Source organism: Pelecanus crispus, chromosome 2, assembly GCF_030463565.1.
Source record: "Pelecanus crispus isolate bPelCri1 chromosome 2, bPelCri1.pri, whole genome shotgun sequence".
Taxonomy (NCBI): Eukaryota; Metazoa; Chordata; class Aves; order Pelecaniformes; family Pelecanidae; genus Pelecanus; species Pelecanus crispus.
Genome location: NC_134644.1, coordinates 43,837,486 through 43,858,660, shown reverse-complemented (window position 1 = coordinate 43,858,660; position 21,175 = coordinate 43,837,486).

The following is a 21,175-nucleotide window of genomic DNA, read 5'->3' as shown; positions in this document are numbered from 1 at the left end:
GATAGAGATGGCCTGAATCAAAACTTTACCTGTCAGAAGGTCAGAAGAATGAGTAAGCGAAGTGAATGCAGTTTTTGAACTTTTAGTCCTGATTTATATTATCACACTATTGCACTTGGAAGGATACCGGCCAGTCCATTTACAACAGCACCAAAATGTGCATTGATCAAGGCTGTTATCTTGGTAGGCAGAGTCACAGAAACCTTTTGGAAGCATCCTTTCATCCACTGGTGCGGTGTGCATGGAATCCCCCAGAGATTACCGTTATTAACTACTCCCACGAGACTCCTAAAGGAGAAGGCTTTTCAACACCAAACCTGAATCATAAAGCGTGCCTTTGATTGATTGCAGTCTCATGTTGGGCAATGTAACTAATGTCTCGGTTCAGCTGCCAACATGCTGATGTCCAGTGATACATGAGACGTCACAGAGGGTGTCCCACTTGGCCTCCAGCAGTGGCTCTAGAATGGTGTCTCCTGTGGGAGATACCCCCTAATGAATGTTGGGATGGTACCTGGAAACAGAGAGTACAGTGTGGTAAGCTTTGTGTTATTTAAATTCATCTGAGAATTTTGGGGGTTTTTTTCATTTTCATCCTTGTGCCTTTGACTTTTTCCTCCATTATAAATAAGACTTAAATGTTTATTTAAAAGGGGACCGGACTGACGGCAAAGATATCAACCACTTCTAACAAGAAATGTCATGTTAGTCTTGGTCTTCATCTTGTGTAATAATGGCCAAATGACCAAAACTTAGTATTTTTCCCTTAGTCTTTTTGATGTGGAGATTAGCAAATGGTAAAATGTCTTTTACTTTGGTTGGTGATCTCCTCATTGTAAAATTGTAGACGACTTAGGGCAGTTCAGCGAAGCTTGCAATGCATTTCCTCTTGGATGAGAGCCAGAGGATTCCAGTATGGTTATTCTGGCACAGTTGATATGTTTTATAAAACAGGTGTCTACATGTGTGTAATAAATGTAGTTATGCTGATAAATCTGAACAGATATTTCAGCTGGAATAGAGTTAATTTTTTTCCTAGTAGCTGGTATAGTGCTGTGGTTAGGATTTAGGATAAGTATAATGTTGGTAACACACTGATGTTTTAGTTGTTGCTGAGCGGTGCTTACACTAAGTCAAGGACTTTTCAGCTTCTCATTCTGCCCTGCCGAGCGAGGAGGCTGGAGATCCACAAGAAGCTGGGAGGGGACACAGCCAGGACAGCTGACCCAGCCTGGCCAAGGGGATGTTCCATACCATATGATGTCACGCTGATCAAAAAAAGTGGGGGGAGTTGGCTGGGGGGGCACGGCCACTGCTCAGGAACTGGCTGGGCATTGGTTAGTGGGTAGTGAGCAACTGCATTGTGCATCACTTGTTTGTATATTCTTTTATCATTATTATTATTATTTTCCCTTCCTTTTCTGTCCTATTAAATTGTCCTTATCTCAACCCATGAGTTTTACCTTTTTTCTGATTCTCTCCCCAGTCTCACTGAGGGGGAGTGAGCGAATGGCTGTGTGGTGTTTAGCTGCCTGCCGGGTTAAACCACGACAACAGTTAATTTAAAAGTATGTGTTACAGTGAACAAGACTGGTAATTTACCATGTCAATAAAACAAAATATAAGCAGCATTTCTGTAATGTGTGTAATTGTACACTAATTCTGTAATGTAATGGCTCCATTGTGTGTGCCATTTTTAAATTCCTGTTCAAGATGTTCTTGATCCAGATGTTTGTATATTTTCTTTTATCATTAGCTGTCTTTCAGTTAAAATCTGCAAAACTGATTCTCATTCACAGTGCTATCAGCCAGGCAGGTTAACCAACAACAGCCCATGACAAAAGGTAGAAAACTAATGAGGAAATGGAGAACTGAGTCATACACGTTAAAAATATATGTAGTAAACTAAAATCATGAGTAGGATTACATTACCAAAGAGTCACTTTTCCAGGTGATGTTCCAGTTCTATTCTTTGAAATCAAGAAAGCTTTTTGATCTTACCCATGTCACATCAGACGCTTGGTAGTGAAGTTCCTAAGATTCAGCAATGTCTCAGGTATTCTGGAAATCTTAGAGAAACAGACTGTCCATTTTACTGCAATGAGTTTCACCATTAGCATTGTGAGTTTTGGGGGGTTCTTTACATATTTTCTTACAAAGTTGTAAAGTCTCAATCCTTATTTCAGATTAATGCTCCATAGGATTGACCTGATTATCACCATATTCATTTGGAGTCCCATGACCTCCAGAGAAAGGTCTTTAATGTTTTGTAAAGCTCATGAACAGCTGAAAAAAATTTAATCTCAAATGCTATAACCTCCATGATTACTGTTACTGAGTTAAAAAATGGGGGTTTACAAGGAGACAGTTATATTGCATTTACTAGTTAGCAAAAGTTTTTCTAAGACCCAAAGGGTATGCTGTACTTTGGACTCTGTTCCTCAAGTGCCTGAGGCACTCCAAGGGTTGCCTCCAACTCTGGGAAGACCTAGCAGCTGTGACCAAAACTTTCAAAGATGCAGAGAGAACCACAACAGAAAGCCCTGGATTCTCCATCGCTTTGGGGTTTTCCTTAAAGGTATCCTGGCTGGATGCCTTTAAGGAGAAAGTGTGCTGAAGTTGAAGATCAGTTAGTCAGGATCTGTAGATGAGTATCTATACAGTATAAATATATCTATATAGTATATCTATATTGTGTCTGTATATTCAGGATCTGTATAGGAGTTGACTATTTAAGAGGTGTGGCCTGTGTAACACATTAAAGGATAATCCAGTCTCTTCTTCCTTTAAATGCTAAATTTGGAGAAGTCCAACATCCCAAAGAAGCCACCTGGATGTGAGCTGAAAAATGGGACTGTAGTGGGCTCTTTTCCCCTCTGTAGGATGGTTTGTCTTCGCACATGAGCCCTGAGAATACGTCTGACCCTGAGCAGACTTTCCCTAAGTGTCTTTGCACAGGGAGCGCATACGTTGCTCCTGTTGACTCCCTTCCTCCTGCTTGGGATACCCAGCTAGAGCTAAGGGTAGCTTAGGTGAATTAACAGCTTTCTCACTTTATTTTCAGACTATTTTGATCATCCTGAGTTTAGGAGCGTAAATTCCTCTTGCAGTCTGTCTGACCTGCTGGATGAGAGTGAGGGGGTTGTTCAGTGCATCATCTGAAAAAGTAGATACATGAATCCTCTTCCAACTGGGAATACCATTTCAAGTAAAGCACTTTTACGTGTCCTGATGCAATGATAGCTGGTTAATCATAGGATCTAGTTCTCTTAGCTATGTATTGTGGGGAGTCTGCAGATCTAAATTCAAGCTTCTAAAGAGCATTAGGATCTGTAGATAAGAGGCTCAATGCACATGCAAAATACTGTGAGAACAATTGGTGCATTGTGCTTAGATTCAGCTGTAATTACATTTCGTGACCAAGAGGAGGAAGGAAGCATAATTTACAGTGGTGGGATTTGTGATGCTTTTCATGTGTTTTGGCATTGCAGCAGTATTGGAGCTCTTTTATTGTGTACTGTAAATCCTTCCTAGATGAGAGTAACAAGGATGAAAGCAAGAAAACCATAATATTGATGACCGTGCTTGTAAGAGAGTTGTGTGACAACTGATTCTAAATCAAATGATGATGTACAATAAACAAACACCTACCACAAAGAAAAAAGCATAGGGGTGTCTACACTCAGGTGAAAAATAAAAGTGGAATACCCATTCAGTGATACTGCATTTCCCTTGATTGTCATATGTATACATTGAAAGTAATTGCACCAAAATCAGTGGAATTCTATTACAGCTCAATGAAAGATGGGAATTAACTCCTGCTGCTTGTTTACTGGAGACCTGAAAAGTTCCAGTACACGTTTTGAATGCAGTGTGTGTTGTGGTCTCACCATACCTGGCATTAATGTGAATAGTGAAAAAATGGGAGTGAATTGAGAGTGTCTGTATAGCAATGAGTTACAGATCTGATCAGAAGGAAGAGAGTTCATGTGAATTGGGTACTTGCACTGGTAGGTGTAGGGTTACCCGTCTTTGGACATCCATGGGTGATAGTTCTGGAACAGGTTCCAGTTTAAAGCGGACACTGGCGTAGAGGTAATCTTTGTCTGACGGCTCCATCCTTTCCACCAGGTAACAGGAAGTAGTATGTATAGACAAGCAGTTACTTGTCATAGTTTTTATGTGTGTTTGCGTGCACAGGATGTTTCAGACTTTTATATATAAAATATGTGTAAATCAAATAATGCAGAAGTTCGTGTATATGTTCTTGGGGTTTTTGTGAAATCTAAAGAAGTACCAAGGTATAAAACTACTGTAATGTTCTTTTCTTGCAGAATTAATGTTAAACTTTACGTAGAACAAAGGAAACATTCGTAAAAACATTCTGCTTACCATTTCTATGCTCAGAAAACTTTGTGGTTTTTATTGTCTCTTTCGGCCAATGTATAATGACCCAGCATTTCCACTGCTGAAGAAGATTGATTTCTTGTGCAAAAGTTGACGATACTAATTAATCTACCTGAGCTGTTTTGCTGAGTCTGCCCAGTCAGTGTGGTGTTGATGTGCGGGTAGGTGACCAAGCCTTAGGTGCCTGAACTTCTTGCAGTAAATCTCAAGAGCATGCACAGGGTGCATCAGAACATGGGCGTAGCGGGCAGTGGATGTTATGCTTGTAGTATTGTGGACCTTACTTGAATAAAAATGTTGAGACTTTACGCCTTACAGATTGAAAATGAGTGGAATAAATGAAGAATTGGGCCAGAGTTGAATTAATTGTTCCAACACCAGCTCTCAAGTGAGGCTGGATTGAAATTACCCTGCTTCTCATTTAGAATTGGAAGAGTTTTTAGAAATGAAAATTAAACAGAAACAGGATCGAAAGTTACCATCTGGTTCATGGAGAACAATCCTATGCTTTTGGCAACATCCACTGTGCATATTCTCCATAGTAATCTGATCAATGTAAAAATAGTTTGTCACCATATATTAATAATGTCTTGTGCTTGCATAGGTACAACCTCTAGGCTGCAGGCACATGAAATCTGTAAAACAGTGACACAGACAGCAAATATGACCCAGACCAGATTACGGAAGGAACAAAACAGGTTTTATTGATGTTATGTCCAGTATTCAGAAAGAATTGCACCTTTTTTTGTCACTGTGAAATACATGCAATACTAGCAAGACCCTCACAGTAGCCTTGCCTTGTGATTTTTTCCAGTGATGATGCATACTGTTTTGTACCAGAAGGGAAAGAAGCTAATTAAGTCCTTTACAAATACATGTGAAATATGCAATAAATAAAATCTTGTGAGAGTGCTGCTTGAGGTTATAGTGTTCATCTATCAGCCTCAGAAGAAAATTCCAGTTATAATCCCAGCGCAATGAGTGGTTTATGTTATGTGCATAGCACAGGTATCACAATAGTTTTCCTTCTCTAGATATATTGGTAATTTACTGAATAGTGGCATGAGGTACAGATTTGTTTTATGGCTGTCTAAGAACACAGTATACTGTTAATGCTCCATATTCTTCAGACTGAAATGGTTCGGATGTCTTCTGTGTTTTATTGAGGTCTAGTGCTATATTTAAATGTGGTTTACTTTATTGATTTATCAGTTTTTCATAATCATATCTGAATTGTCTCAAATACTCTCCTATCCAAAATCATTCAGTCTGCGTTACAGTCCCTCAGACACCGAGTCCTGACAGCTGCCTTTCCTGTATGATCATCCGTGCTTTTATTTTCTGATGGAAAATGTAATTAGAGAACAATGATTTAGCTTTTGGGTTGACATACACTTCAAACTTACTACAATAGTCTTCTCTCTTCATCTGCTGCTGTCTTCTTATCCAAGTATTATAAATACCTCTTCCTTCTCTCCAGTTAACCTCCCAGCTCTCTCAGAGGTGGAATGCTGTGTCCATTAGCCATATAAAACTTTTTGTCTAGGGTGGGAAAAGAAGAGTTATTTCTTAGTCAGCCTAGTGTGGGAATTTGGAGGGCAGAATGTAATTAATTATTGAGCTTGAATTTTGGCCAAGGCTCTATTAGACCGAGAGTTACAGTTTATTAATTTCTTTCATTCTCGTGATGATAGGAGGAGCAGGAGGGAGACGAGAGTAGGATTTTATGCTAACATAGAGAGTTGGGACTCTTGTTCTGGCAACGTGTTTCAGTTGTTACCGTTTGAAGCTGGACTCCTTTAGGTGGCTGTGGGAGGAGGGTGGGGGGGTAAAAATGATAGCACAGCTTCGAATGAAATTACTTGCAGGAAAGAAAATGGTTAATTATACATAAATCAAGCTCACAAAAAACAACCAGAGCATGAAAGGGCTGCAGTGCATGCCCTCTACCTTTCACAGGCCATTTCCAATTCACTTGGTGCTTTGTGTTGCTTTTCTGAGGCAATTCTTTTCACTTCATGTGCATCAACACACATTTTGTCATAATTTGTTGATGGTAACTTTTGGGCCAGATCTAGCAAGTCTCTAGTAGGCTGTTTAGTAATTAGATCAGATATAAATCCAGAAGTTGCAGTAGAAGTTATGTTATAAATATATTTTATTTGATTCCCCTGCTAGCTCTAGAGTTAATTTTTGTACGGAAGAAATAATGACAGTGACAAGTATTAAGATTGAATGCATCCAGAATTGGCAGGGAGGAGAAGCTATGTATCCACCGAGCATTAGCCAGTGCTAATGGGAGTAGTTTTATGCAATGGAGAAATGAGACTGGGGAGTAGAAGATCTGTCTTTGACAAATAACATCTCTTGTGGAGTTTCAGTTGTGTTCCTTTTCATCACCAAATTCTTCAGATGTTAGCTAATAGTTTACATTGAAATGATGGAAGAAAATTATTCAAGGACCTAATTTTTCTGAATCTCCTGGGTTTATGTATTTGTCTTCTTAAATGCAGGGTATGCATAGTCCCAATATATTTCTGTCCTTAAATAATAAGAAAAATAATAATTCATGGAAAATTAGATTTGTTTATCTTCTATCTCTAAGGAAATGCTTGCATCCTGAAAAGGTTGTAGCACTGTGCTGTGTAATGGTTCTGCTGTCCTTGTAAAATGAGATGTGCTTCATCCTGTTAAAATTAGAACTACTTAAGAGACACCACAATTATTATGAAATTGCAAATCATCTCTCTCCTGGGAGAAGGTGATTTTCTTCGCTGAAGGAAAGCTGGCATTAACAAGCACATAATCAATGAAAACAGTGTTGTCATAATGGGTATGGAAGTTTATATCTGTGGGAATAAATGATACTGTATGGGGTGGGAAGGGAAGAAGGGTCCAACTGCACAGCCAGCGTTCCTTTTCATCTTCTGCCTTCTAGACTAATTCATTGTATAACCAGCTAGTTGTGGAAAGTAGAATTCACTGCTGAAAGGAGAACAGGTGAACGACATAGAAAGTGAGCTGAGGATTGAAAAAATAAAAAATGATAATCAGTAGTTTAAATGAATACAGTTCTATGTATATTTCTATGTATAATCTCTGGGTACAGCCTTGAGCTGTACAGAGTTTTCTGTTTTCTGAAAACAGAAAGTTTTCTGCCTTATTTCATTCCATTTTGATCCCGGACCGTTGTGTAGTTGCATGCGCCATGCCCGCTCTGTATTGAGCAACCAGCACGAGAAGGATAAATGATTAACCAACGCTTGCAGTTCCTCTCTGGCTGTCGCTCAAAAACCACTGCAGAAATCAGTGAAAACCTTCAGAAATTCTTCTGTGCTGAGACAGAGTACCCGTCCCGCTCGCCTGCCTGCGGAGGACAGCAGTTCAGGTCTTGCCCGTCTTTGCCATTGCCTTCTGGCGGGGTGACCCGGGGTGCGCAGGCACGTCGGCAGCCGTGGTGGAGCGAACACGCTGGGGCTGGGGCTGAGCTGGGGCTGCTCTCAAGGCAAGGGGCACGGGGATTTTAGCACCGGCTCTGTGCGGCTACTACAGCTGGGTGGTAGGTGGCTAAGGAGGTGCGCACTGGGCTACACAGTAGCTACAGAGCAAACACACTGTTTGACTTTCCAAAGGGTTTTGTTTAACGTTTTGTTCTCGGTCGTGATTGGTAGCTCCAGCCTCCTCTCCCCAGGACCACTGAAATGAAGTTGTCTGTAGCTGGATTTGTAAGGAAACAGGGAAGATTTTCAAAGGCATGCATTTCCTTAAAAAACCCAGTAAGAGCTGTCCGCCTGATTGCCTTTTGAGGTACTTCCAGTCTTCTTTCTCATTTTTTATAGATAGGTTTCTAATCATGGAAACGGGGGTAAGTTTATAAACCCTTTAAAAAGAGCGATCTTCTCCTGATAAACAGAGGTTTATTTCTGACTGCAGCTGTGGGGATGCTTAGAGTCTAAATAACAGGATACCTGCACAGAGGTGCCTAAATATTTAGGAGCAGCACGTTATAGTCGGTATCTGAGAACATTAGCTTTGCATTGTCCGTTTCCGAGTTACCGTGTTAGGCTATCTTTTTAAGTGCATTTTACTTTTAGTTCAGTGCTGTACACACGCAACACACGGAGTTTGCAAAGTGAAGCGCTGTACCCCACCCGTGACCTTGTCTGGCTGTTTCTTTTCATCGTAAACTCATTATCCAAGTCACTTCAGTCAGCTAATTAAATCCTCTTCTTTTTACCCTCTTCTTCAGGGATCCCTACTCTCTGTTCTCTGCATAAGTGGTCTGTATGGGCCAGCTATACCTTCTTTCTCCTCCTCTTTTCAGCAGGTTTTGCCCCCGGGAGCGTGGGTCAGCCTGGTCCTGCTCTCGGCCGCGCCTGACCTCCATCCCGCTGCGGCACAGGCAGCAGCAGTGGCAGGGAAGGCGTCTCACCTTCCTCTCCTCGCCTGAGGATGGTGCTTGTCACTGGTACCCGGCGTTAAACCCCGTATCCAGCACCTCTCACAGGTTTGCGGAGGTTTGGAGTGTCATCAAATTTGAACTGGTTTTAACTGGCCTGGCAGAAGCCACTTCCCTGAATGAAAAGCACCTCCTGCCTGTTTAAAACAAGGAGGATATTTGAATTCTTGAAGGAGGAGCTACCAGATATTATTTTCTCACTGTAAAACAATGTCTTTTTTTCCTGGCTTTTATCTTGGAAATCATTGAACAGTTTTGGCTGATGTAAGAAAAAAATAGCCCGAGGCACACATCCAACATGGAAAGTTTCAGCCTAGACAATTAGTCTGGTGAAATTATAAGCAAATTGGATCTTATGGGAAGTACCGGATAATCCCTAGTAACAGGCTGTGTGACAGTTCCCACCTATGTGTATTGAATTTGCCAGAACACTTTCTTCTCAACATGCATGCAACTTACACACACTCTTATCTGGTGCATTCTGCTGAAATGCATGTCACTTAATTAAATAATCCACTTAACATGCCTAAGAATCACTCTCTCTTAATATGGCTGCAGCTAATCGCATGTGTTGTTAAACCTGTTAATTGTTTATCATCTATTTGCCTAGTTTGAGTTTTATAACAGTAAACCAAGGACCAAATGCTCAGTGTCTTTTATAACCATTACTACTAGGCATATTAGAATAATTATAAAATTGTTGTCCATCCTCAAAATGTACAGTAAATTCACCATATACAAGGTCAATAATTGAAATGCTATTGTGACGTAGAAAGCTGTCTTGCAATTAATGATTCGGGAAAACAATAACTTAGCAGAAAGCCTTCAGTCTTCATTCTTCTAATACATAATTTTGGTTATTTCCATATTGCATTGTTCTCAGTGGGAGCCAGAGGAAGGCTTTGGCTGCGTATTCTCTACCCCTAGCTAAGAGACTCTGTTGTGTTTTCATTACGTTTGCCTCACATAATCACTCACTGTTAATTTCAAAAGCCTTTGATATTTGCATGTGTTTGTGTGTCCTAACAATAAGCTGATCCAAAATGAAATGTGATTTACTGCCTTCTGACCTTACACACAGCTTTTCCTTGTGGAAAACAGCGTATGAATCTGGATGTTAACTGCAGCTTGAGCACAGATAACTTTCCTCCTGCGTACGATGCCTGCATTCCTAGGCAAGGTCAGTCATCTGGTCAAGTGAGGCTTTTTTGTTTGGATGGCCTCTCTTACCCACGCTCCTTATAATTATTTTTTTCCTGTATTCAGGTATGCTTCCCAAACCAACTCAATCTTTGTGGAGAGGTCTCGGTATTTACTGTGGCGCGGGTTGGCGATGCGTTGCATCTAGCCTTGGTACTCCTAGGACCAGATTGAAAATGCCAGGGTGCTATGGCAGAAGCAGCAGTAAGCATGAACGCCTTTCCTTCAGCTTGTTTCTTCTGATGGGTTCATGTTGTGCCACTGGGACGAGTCTAGTGTAAGGGATGCGGGGCAGGAAGGCTGAAACCTCCCGGGGAAATGTGGAGAAGGAAGGTGGTGTGCAGAGAACACTGCCTTAGAGCTTATCATTTTCAGAGAAGCTGTCTGCAGGAGTGCCATAGGCATGGAGGAATGATGATCTCTGGAGATCACTCTGGCTCACCCTGGGATGTATACCCATTTATGGGAAGAGTCTTCTCACAACATTATAGGTAGAGTTGTATAAATATGGATGGCCTAACTGAACCCAGAAGATCATTGCCCAGCATTAAACAGTTTGATTTGAGATTCTGAGTCCAGGAAGCTCTGCTACTTAGTTCTCTGGTAGACAGAGTAGATACTTGCCGCTTAGGGCACACAGAAGGGAAAGGATTAAAAGAAAAAAAGTAAGCAAAGCATTTGGAAATTCAGCTTCTGCATGGCCCATAAGATCAAAGCCTGCTAGAACCCCTCCATAAGAGAAAGGATGTACAGTTAAAATGGTAATTTGTTGTTTGGACAAGTTGTTTTGGGGGAAGGAATGTGGTTCACTGAATCTTCAGGTGGTCATAGCAAGAGCGGTGGTTACTTTATTGGTTTTGCTCACTGTCCTGGCACATGATCCTGTTTTGGCCAAGTTTTTCCTCCTCTGCTAGTCTTTTCAAGGTGGGCAGAGCCCAGGATCATTTTTTTCCCAGGCACCATGCCTTGCAGTCAATCCTAGCGTAAGGGAAAATGATGGAAGAAAGAACAAAGGGGGGGGGGGGGCGGGGAAGAGAAAGTACAGTAGTACTGTACTGTCTTGTGGGAATGGAGGATCATGCATTAGGGGAGAAGCTGGCTCTCGTGTGCATCGAGATCTGCACTACACATGCTGATGTGCTGATCGTAGCCAGTGACCTCATCCATGTGCAGGTCTGGATATCACAGCGGTTGAGGTTCGCCAGCCAAGGACTGACTCTCTGGAGGAAAGTGAAGACTGACTATTTTTGGCAGAGAATCCCCACTCCTTGTGCAGTCACTTGGAGACTTGTGAAGACCATGAGACTCTGTTGCAGGGCTTTAAAGGTGGATGGCAGATGGAATAAGTTTCATTCCTCAACTAAACCTGCTTTCTATTTGTGCCTGTGTGAACTCATTCATTTGCATTCCCATACTGCTCTCTCTTTTTTCTTTTATTTTTCCTGGACTGTCTTCTTATAGAGACCCCAAAATCCAATATCAGACTTCACAGTCTGTTCAGACACAGAGGAGTGGTGATAACCTCTTCCACATGTAGGCTGCTGGGAGTGTCGGCGCTTCCATGGGAAGCGTCGTGACAGTCTGGATCAGCAATTTAAGTCTAGGCTGAAGACTCTGTCCCTGCAGGTGCTCTCAGCTGGATGCAGGGTCGTCAAGATGTCTTATCTGAACTAGGACTTCGTCCCTAGCTCAGCCTTTCCGTGCAGGGAAAGGCATGCTAACAGGAACCAAATGCGTCACTCTTTCCCAGCAGTGCTACCCAGCCCTGCCCAGGACATTCCAAGGCGTCAAAAACATCTTATGCCTTCTCTTAACATAGTTCTGGCATGGCAGCAGTTGGTATTTTCATTTAGAGTGACTGATTTTTAGGTTCTTTCAATAGTTCTGCATCTAGCAGTCCCTGCTGTAGTTTACATATATGAAACTTCCCTGTGGTTCCCACAGCTCTTCAGTAAAGGTAGAACTGTTGACCCCAAGAGATAGAGCATTTTCCCATAAATTCTTTGCGCCATCTGTTTTCAGATCAACTGATCATGGAAGGGGGGGAGGTTGAAGGGAAAGAATAGCATAATAAAACTCTTCTGTTGCATCACTTACAATTCTCAAAGAATGTTTGTAAAAATCGATGTTGCTTTTCTTCAAGCTGCTGGGGGGCACAAGTCTTTAGTCAATTAAATCCTTGGGTTTGAATTTTTTTTTTTTTCATAGCAAGGCTTCTTAAATGTCTGCTGTTATGTGTGTCTGGTGTCATTTTACTAGCTAAAATAATCAGACAGGTTTTACATATTTTTAAGTATATACTAGATAAGCAAATAGTAATTGAAAACATGAAAGTATTGTTCAAATAAGGAATTAAAAGCTGAGGTAATCTGAATGTGAGCCACATGATTCAGAATTCTCTGACTAGTTTAGGTCATGCAATTGGGAAAATAATGGAAAGGAAACCTAAGTACACATTAAATACCTTCCAATACTGCCTTCCAATACTGCCTTTGGTTATCCTGGATAAAGCAGAATATTATCTAAAATTCTGTATTTCTTTTTGTGATCATCCTTTCCAGTCTTATGAGGGCAATCAAGATAAAGTAAGATCTGTGAGCTGCCATTTTCCCTGCTAGCTGTAAAAAAGTTATTCTGGTAATTTGTTCTTGAGCAGGTGAATGTGGCTGTTCTTATTGTAGTCCTAATTTTCATTTTGAATAGAGATATTAATCTGGCAAGCTGTACTTGATTTGTGTTTTTTAAAAAAAAAAAAAAAAAACACCACCTGGTGGGATAACTATAGGCCAGATAGGAATAATTTCATCTAAAGGTACTAGCTCCTTTAATAACAAATCATCCCTCTTCTCAGTGTAGTTTATCCCATTACTTTTTTCTTCCTTTTCAACTCCACTGAGGGCTGGTATCCTGAGAAGACCTCCATTCCTTGCGCTTTGTGTCTGACCTCCCAACAGTAGTACTTGTTTACCTAGAGAGATAATTGTTTTCTGGAGAGCATCCAGCTGATAACTTACTTTTTCATTAGACCCCTTTTTCCTATTAGTTATCTCCTGTTAGTTGATCTGTGTCATTTGATAAAACTAATTAGGTAATAAAAGACTGCTTCTGAACTCCTCCCTTTAATTTTGGCATGGCAAAATGTACTTCTTGGCACCTCACTCTTGCCTCATAAAGGCAGCCTTCAGTTGACAAACAACATTAATCCAAAAGAAAACAAGCCAGTTCACGCATCCTCTCTTGATATATCCCTGTGCCAGAACAAAATAGTTCCTAACAAATTATTTGTACCAAAGATAGTGACATAACCCTGGCTCTGGTTTAGAGTTTTGCAAATGTTTGCAGAGCATCTCAAGAGGCCAGGCTAAAAATACTCAATGAAACCATTCAGTATTCTACTAAAAGCATTTTGTTTCCTAGGACTTTCCTCCCTTCCGAAAATGCCCTTCCACAGCTGCATTACATTTATTAGAGGTGATGCAGGCATAAGGTAGGAACATCACATTTTCTATTTTATTTTAAAATTTAGCCTAATTTTCAGATTTCCTTTTTAGATTACGTACTTGTTTTGTTAAAAAGAAATCTCAGTGGAAGTTTATTATTAGCTTCAAGTTGAAGTATACCCATCCAATGAGAAAGAGGCTGATCATATTAGCCTTCATAAAAGTTTTCTGTTTGAAGGTTTGAGGTGTCATGATATGCAGCATTTCAAAGACAAATAGCAAAGAATTGCCATTTCTGTATGTCCAATGGCCTCTGCTACATCCTAATGAAGTAGAAATTGCCTGAGGACACTGGTGGATTTTTTTCCTGATTGCTGTATGTGTGCACCCCAGGAGAAGGAAGGTCTCAAAGCTTCCTTTTAGAAGAATATGGAACATGCTTTGCTCAGATGTGAGATCTGTAGAAATCACTGTAGTCATCTTCTGTTTGTGGTGCTCCAGAACCTGGAGGAGAAATATGTCCAGGATCCTCAAGGGTCCAAACACCCAGCCCACCAGAAACTGGAGGGAAACAATTGTCCAGGGTTTCGGATGTTTTATAAACAGCAATCAGTTCATGGAGGGATGACCAAAGGTAGGCATCTGGCTTGACTGATGCTACACATGACCTGCGGGGTCTGGAGCAGCTGGTGGAGGCCAGGCAGGATACCTGAGGTCATCTGTGGGCAACTGAACTGAACTCTTACCTAGCCTTGGTCTCTATCTCAGCATGATTTCAGCCTAGAGAAAATCCATAAAAGCAAGTAAAATTAGACCAACAGAAGGATCTCATCAGAATCTGGCCTGTTTTACACTCAGAAATGTCACCTCTGTTAAAAGAGTGGCTTCTATCTGTTCGTTGTTCAGCGTTAAATGCAACCAGCACTTTGGTCAGGTCTGAAGAAGTGTTTTGATATTAGTTGCATATTTATTGTGCACTGGATTTACTTCCATGTCAGAAAGATGTACTGTGGGGATATTCAGAATCCATTGTGCTCGCAGAGATTTGGAGTGCTATGTCTTCAGGGATGCAAGAGCCCCAAAATAGCAGCATATGAAATTTTAAAATCAGTGGTATGATAAACTCGGATAGTACCACAGTGTGCTTATAAGTGAATCATGTGATAAATAAATTATGGGAGTGATAGTGAGATGCGGCTATAGCAATAAGAAGTGACTGTTTTAAAATGGAAGAAAAACTGAAGTTTGTACTTATGTTTGTCCTAATTAGATTCAGAAAAAGTTTTGACTTGCTTTCTGCCCCTGAACATTTTTTTGTATCTTCTCTAGATGCACTTACAGCCAACTCTGACTCAGGGGCATTTAACTAAGATGCCTGAAATGGCTGTTAACCTCTGGAGCTGCTGCTTTTCCTATTGGGAACACTCCTGAGCTATTGCAGTTCATAACCTACCATAATGTCAGCTAAAACTTTTGACTATTTTGACTAACATACCTTGTATCTCGGGCAGATTGGATTCTGCATTTCTAGCATTAAACATAAAAGCTTTCCAAGCAAATGCCAGTTACCGCTGCTAGCAAATTGAAAGCATGGACTAGCCTGCCATTGTGTCAAATCTCATAATTGCTTTTTTTACTCGTAAGCAGCTTTGGAAATCCAAACAACCAAGCCTGTTTATCCTGTGTACTTTCATTTAATGTACTGTTCATTTTCACTTCAGGTAGTTTCTCAGCCCTCCTGGCTGAAATTCAGTGCCACGAGAAGACCCTGTCAAAGCCTTGCATGAATCGTTCCAGTGCTGTGCTTAGTGGTGCGTCAGTGAACTGTATCCTGTGTGGCGTGACTTATAGCTTACTGTGAACAAATTCTCCAGGATTATAGATTTGCAAACAGGTAGTGTTGAGAGTCTCCGTATTTATAGGCAGCTCTGGGTGCACAGCGGCATGACACCCATTCCCCCCAGGGTCCCTTCCTGCTCTGGGCTGCGTGCTGCCCACCCCCACCATTAAGTGAGGATGTGGAGCAGTGCCAGAGGTGCTCTTGCCGGCAGGGTTATGGGCTCTTTCTGGCCTGACCCCAAAACAAGGGCACAGATAAGGAGCAGAGGAGGCTACAGCCTGGTTTTGAATGGAGTTGCTGTTGGTTTCTCTGCCCCAGCTCAGAGTTTAGCCGTGGCCTCTGCAGCACTGTCAAGATCTGGTCTGTGGGAAGGGAGCGAGACTGCTTGGCTTTTACAGCTGCAGCCCTCTCTGACGCACCGCAAAAATAAGCAAAGAGGTGCTGTTGAGCAGGAGTGCTGCTCTGGGTGTCCTGGCAGGAGACAGCATAGCACCTCTGCTGCTTTTTTGGCTGGACAGGACGAGAGAGCTCCCCTACGCACTGCCTGTCTGTGCTGCCGACGCAGCTGATGAGATAAGCAAACCTCTCCATCCCCACCGAGCTCACATGCGAAGGCAATGCGCCTTAATATAACGTGTCCTTTTCATTGCATATTGAAATTAAGCTGCTAACATATTGTGGATTAAACCGTTAACATCCCCATTTTCACTCATATAGGGTCCACAAGCACTATCTATATATAGGATTAAGATTGCATAGCTGTAGACGTTACCAGTGAACAAGGAGAGCTGTGTCCTTACTAGCTAGCAGCCGTGCAGCTGCTTCTCCTGAATTCACGAGAAATCCTTCCACAGCGTGGAATTAGTTGCAGTGGCTTTTGCAGGATTTCTTCTGTAGTAGGAATCGCTGTTGGGACATTAGATTCTTTTCAGGTTCGACTGGGTTGTGCTTAGGTGAGGCAATTATTGTAATTTTTTTTTCTTAAATCGGAGAAATGCCTAAACCTATTAGAAGATTTTAAGGGGAAAACCCTCCCTTATTTCACTGTCGCGCTAGTGTGAGCTTTGCTGACTGTTCAGCGGTGGATGACATTTTGCAGTGCTTTTGTCTGATGCTAAAAAAAAAAGCTTTCGGATATATGCCAGAGTTACATGGAATGCATATAAGAGCTAAAATTGAGCATACCTCTTGCAAAGGAAAATTAAAATTGGAAGGAAAATATACTAAAATGAGGTGTAAGTGAGATGTGACAGTGACTTTCTTCTATGCAAAATTTAAGCTAGAAGGCAAAAAATGCAAGAAGCTAAATAATAGCTAGCAGTAGTAAGCGGTATTTGTCTTCAAAGAGCCGTAGGGATTTTTATGAATTTCAAAAGATCCCTAAGGGGAAGGGATGATTTGGCTTGGCTTGCAGATACTGCAGCCGAAGCAAAAAAGTTAAGTAACTGTCCGTAGCAGAGCCAAAATGAAATCTGACTCAGGTATTCCTGGTCTCTCGCCTTGTTCTCCAGTTGCTTGACTGTCAAGGCAGACTGACACCAAAATGTCAGGAAGGTCTACAAGTTCTTCATGATATTTTTTTTTAACTTGTTTAGCAACTTTGGTTCTCTGTAACAGACATCGTTTGTACCACAGATGCATAAAAGTGGTTTGAGCATGTCTGCTTCCAAATATATTTTATTTTTAGAAACTGCAGAATTTTCCCCTGTTCTTACCATTTCCTGTGGTTTTACTCTGGAGCGTGATGGATAAAGAAGGCTATTTGTGTGATTAAGGTATGAGAATAGAAATTGTACGTCCTGGGTTTACAGATGCAAATCAGTATGGAACGGTCAGTCCCTTAAGCATACTAACAAGTGAACTTCCACATCTGTAAAAGAATATTTGTCTTATTAGAAGCATGTAGGAGAAGTGAGGCTGCATTGAGATTTGCAAAGCCCTGTGGGATCTGTGTAGGAAAGTGTCCATAAAAGTGATGTTAAATCAGTGAGAGTGTAGAAACAGTATGTTTACCTGGAGTAAGCAGTGAGAGAATTAAGCTAAATAGGAACAAGACACACTGGAATGAGTGTTGACACATGGAGTTAATTGAGAACAATTAAGTCTGTGTGTAGACAAGATCTACATCAGCCATTTGAACTGCATGAGTAAAGGGTGCAGGATTAGACCCATTGTTTACAGATTTACCTAATGCTTTAAACTATTTGGATGAATGGTGTTACACAAATGTTAGTCATAATTATTATTTAATTATGACCACATGTTTACTTTGAACATAGTCCTATGCTTAATATGTAGGAAAGCCAGGATAATATTGCAGCTTCAGTGTGTGAACTACTGTTTGCCAAGCAGCGCTTCGCTAATGGCTTCTCCTTTCGTGTGATGGAAATGCCTCCCTGGACTGTGAAGTTGCACTCGTTGTGGTAGGTAATGGGCAAATAGCTTTCATAAAAATACCTTCAGCTAGAACATTTTGAAACAGATGCATCTGAGATAGAATGCTATCTTATTAAAATTAATGCTATTAAATGTGCTGCTTGTGTATCATTTCAAAATATCCGAGATGCCAGTATTTCATTCTGGTTACATTGAGAGTGCAGAAGGCAAATTTCGTAGTATGATTCATAAGATCAGGAGTGCTACAGAATTTCTATAATTCATGCGTTGCTACTTGCATTTGCATTTAAATGTTTAAACTGTTATAAAATTTCAGATTCTTTAAATCTTAATCTAGTTTTTTTCACTTCTAAGCAGAATTAAGATATTCCTTCTTTCACTGTGTTTTGAGGTTTTCCTTTGCTCAGATCTTCCATTTCAGATACTGTGGAAAGCTTCAGGTAAGTTTGTGAGTGGCTACAGATATAAGCAAGGAGAAGAGCTTAGTGGGTTGTTTTTTTATCTTTTCATTTTGTTCTTTTCTTAAGGAACCTGATAAATATAATTCTGAGGGGTGTATAGTATATCCTAGGTTAGAAGAGATGGGTTGCTGTTCTAGCCTTTTTACTAAAATAATGCTTTTTAAAGCGACTAAAGATAATGGAGAAATGTTAGCCTTTCCTTTAGAATGCTTTTAGTGCTTTGAATGGAGATATCTCAGTCCTTCCACATGTGGCATTTTGCGGTGATTGTCGGTGCTACTGCAAGGGGGAAAAAGACCTTTTTTGAGCGCGGGCCACGCACATGGGTTTCTGTGAGGGACAACCTGGTTGATTCAAGAAATACTAGTCTTTCCTTTAACCCAATACAGGAATCTTCTAGATTCCCGACTCAGTTCCTGAATCTCGCATAGTGACTGCAGACCGTATTTTTTGTCATTGTTCAAGGCACTTGTTTTTCCCTCTGGGCCTCCCCTGACACGCTTGCCCCTCGGTAGACTAGCTTGTGAACCCTACTCACCAGCATGTAGAAGATCTGTGAGTCTCCTGGCCATGGCAGGCTTGAGGTGACCTGACACTTACCGTGTTCACCCAAAAAGCATGTGTTTCTTCTGTGTTTCTGTACTTCAGGTGCCAGCATGGATTCAGGCTTGTCCTGAATGCCTGTTTGCTTTGGGGGCAGATGACTTTTCCAGTGCATTCTAAAAAAAAAAAAAAAAATTCAATCATTTAGAATAAGCGTGTGTTTTCTAAGGGGAGGGTGGGAGACATACTGATTCCTGTAAGAGAGAAGAAACTTTTTTAAGTCCTAGGTGTTCAAAGTTTACTTAAACTTTCTTTCACACGAAAAGACATTCTGTTCTAGGTGACTGTTTCTACTTGAAAACAAAGTATTTTGGTAGAGGTAATTTACGTTTTATTTGAAAAGGTTTCTGAAAGGAAGGTTGGTTTTAAGAAACCATTTCGCCTCTTCAATTTATTATTTTGGTGTAGAAATGAAGGTAAAAATAATTTGTGAATGCAATTTCCTTGTGAGGGCTTGAGTTTCTGCCCAAGGCTCAAGCATTCCTTTGCCTTCCTCTGTGTTTTTCCAGCCCTGCCATACGATTGAATGTTTGAATATTGTAGTGTCAACAGCTCCTTGTATTTTCAGTTGATACAGTTGAGCAAAAGTTTTGACATTCAGCTGAAATGTTTGAGGAGCCATTACCAGCATAATTCTGCTTCTTAAGTAAATCTCATCTTGGTGCTTGAAATCTAAATGGATTAATATTTTTAATGTCTTGTTTACAATGCTGCCTATGAAAGCCTGTATTTGTCTACTTGCCAACCTTCCTTCTTGGCCAGGAACCGTTCTGGCGTGAATCTCCACGCTGGGCTCCCATCCATTTTCCTTGAGTCTCTCTGGTTCCCTCCCTTTTCCTCAGGGGCTCTCTGGAAGATTGTCAGAAGGGCTTTAATTTCTTGAGCAAGTCAGCTTTTTTTGACTCCTAAATATTTCTGCCCCAGCCCTGAATTTCAGAGTTTGCCAGCCAACCACAGATAGCTTGCCCTGGTGGTGTTACAAAAAAACACATCTTTTCTCAGGTTTTGATGAAAACAAATGTAAAAACAAGGCAGTGTTAGCTTTGCAAGTGGACAGAAAAAGATGGTTAAGAAAAAAAAGAAGCTCGCGCTGTGTGTGTGTGTGTGTGTGTGTGTGTGTGTGTGTGTCTTGACAAGGTGCCCAGCAGGCATGATGGAGTAAAGGTGAGCTAGTAGATAACTCCTAATGCAGATTATATATGTTATAGCGTACTACAGTATTTTGCCAGCAGAGCTATACTAGCTGGGAATGCCAGAAAAACCCAAAGGCCACAAAAAAAACAAACTAGAATTGTACGGTCTGGTGGCACTGGCTTAGGTATGATTGCTGAGGGTCTTCAGGGGTAGGCGGGCTCTTAGAAGAGGGTCAGGAGACTGGCCGAGTGTGACATAAGCCCAAGCGCTACAGCAGCAAGCAAGTTATTCGAAAGTAGAAACCAGGGGTGTATGATATCAGACTACATTACGGCAAAATTGTGCAGCTGTAGGTATGGTGAACCCTCACTTCTGAGCAGGCCAGCAAATCCTCACTAGTGGTTATTTTGATATGTGATACCCTGATGCTAATCTAAGAAGTTGAATGCAAAACCAAAGAAACCCCAGCAACAGTAACAGCCCTTAGCTGAGTGAGGAGCGCTTGGCAGTGCTCACTGCCTTCTTAGAAACGGAGAGTAAGCATGAGCTAACTCCGTGACGGGGTGCAAGGTTCGCGTAGAGGGATGGACGGATCTGTGCACGGTCCCCTGAACTGGGTAGGTGTGGAAGGAAGAGGTGGTGTCTCCGCATCGCAAGACTGAGACCGGTAATCGAACAGCCCCCACCCCAGAGCGACAAAAATTTCTGCTTGGTCTGTCTCTTTGAATGAGGTAGGGGTTTGCTGCCTGGTCCGGTGTTAGAAGGGAGTGCAGCAGGGTGGCAGCCCTGGAGCAGAACCTGGCCGGACCCCCGTTTCGCCTGCCTGCTCCTGCCCTCGGACGGGCAGGAGCTGCCGTGACCCCGCGGTGGAGGAGCCGCCACGTTGCCCCTGCCACCAGCACGGCACTGGCCTGCCTTCTGCCCGTCCCCTCCCGCGGGAGCCGGGCTTGAGCCTCCCCGGAGGGTCCCCCTGCGCTGGAGGTGAAGACGAAGGCGCGGATGAGAGGGGACAGCTGAAACCCCCATGTTCCTGACCACGGGGGACTTCAGGCAGGGGACGGCCATACCCCGGGAGGGAGGGAGGGAGTGAACGCATGTTGGTGCATGTAAGATGCTGATTTCCAAAGAGATGTTAATTTCTGGTTCTTAACATGCCATTTAGTTTTGAAAACATGGTATTACTCAAAATGAGATGGATTGACGAGACAAGATAATCTTGACGATCCTTCATTAC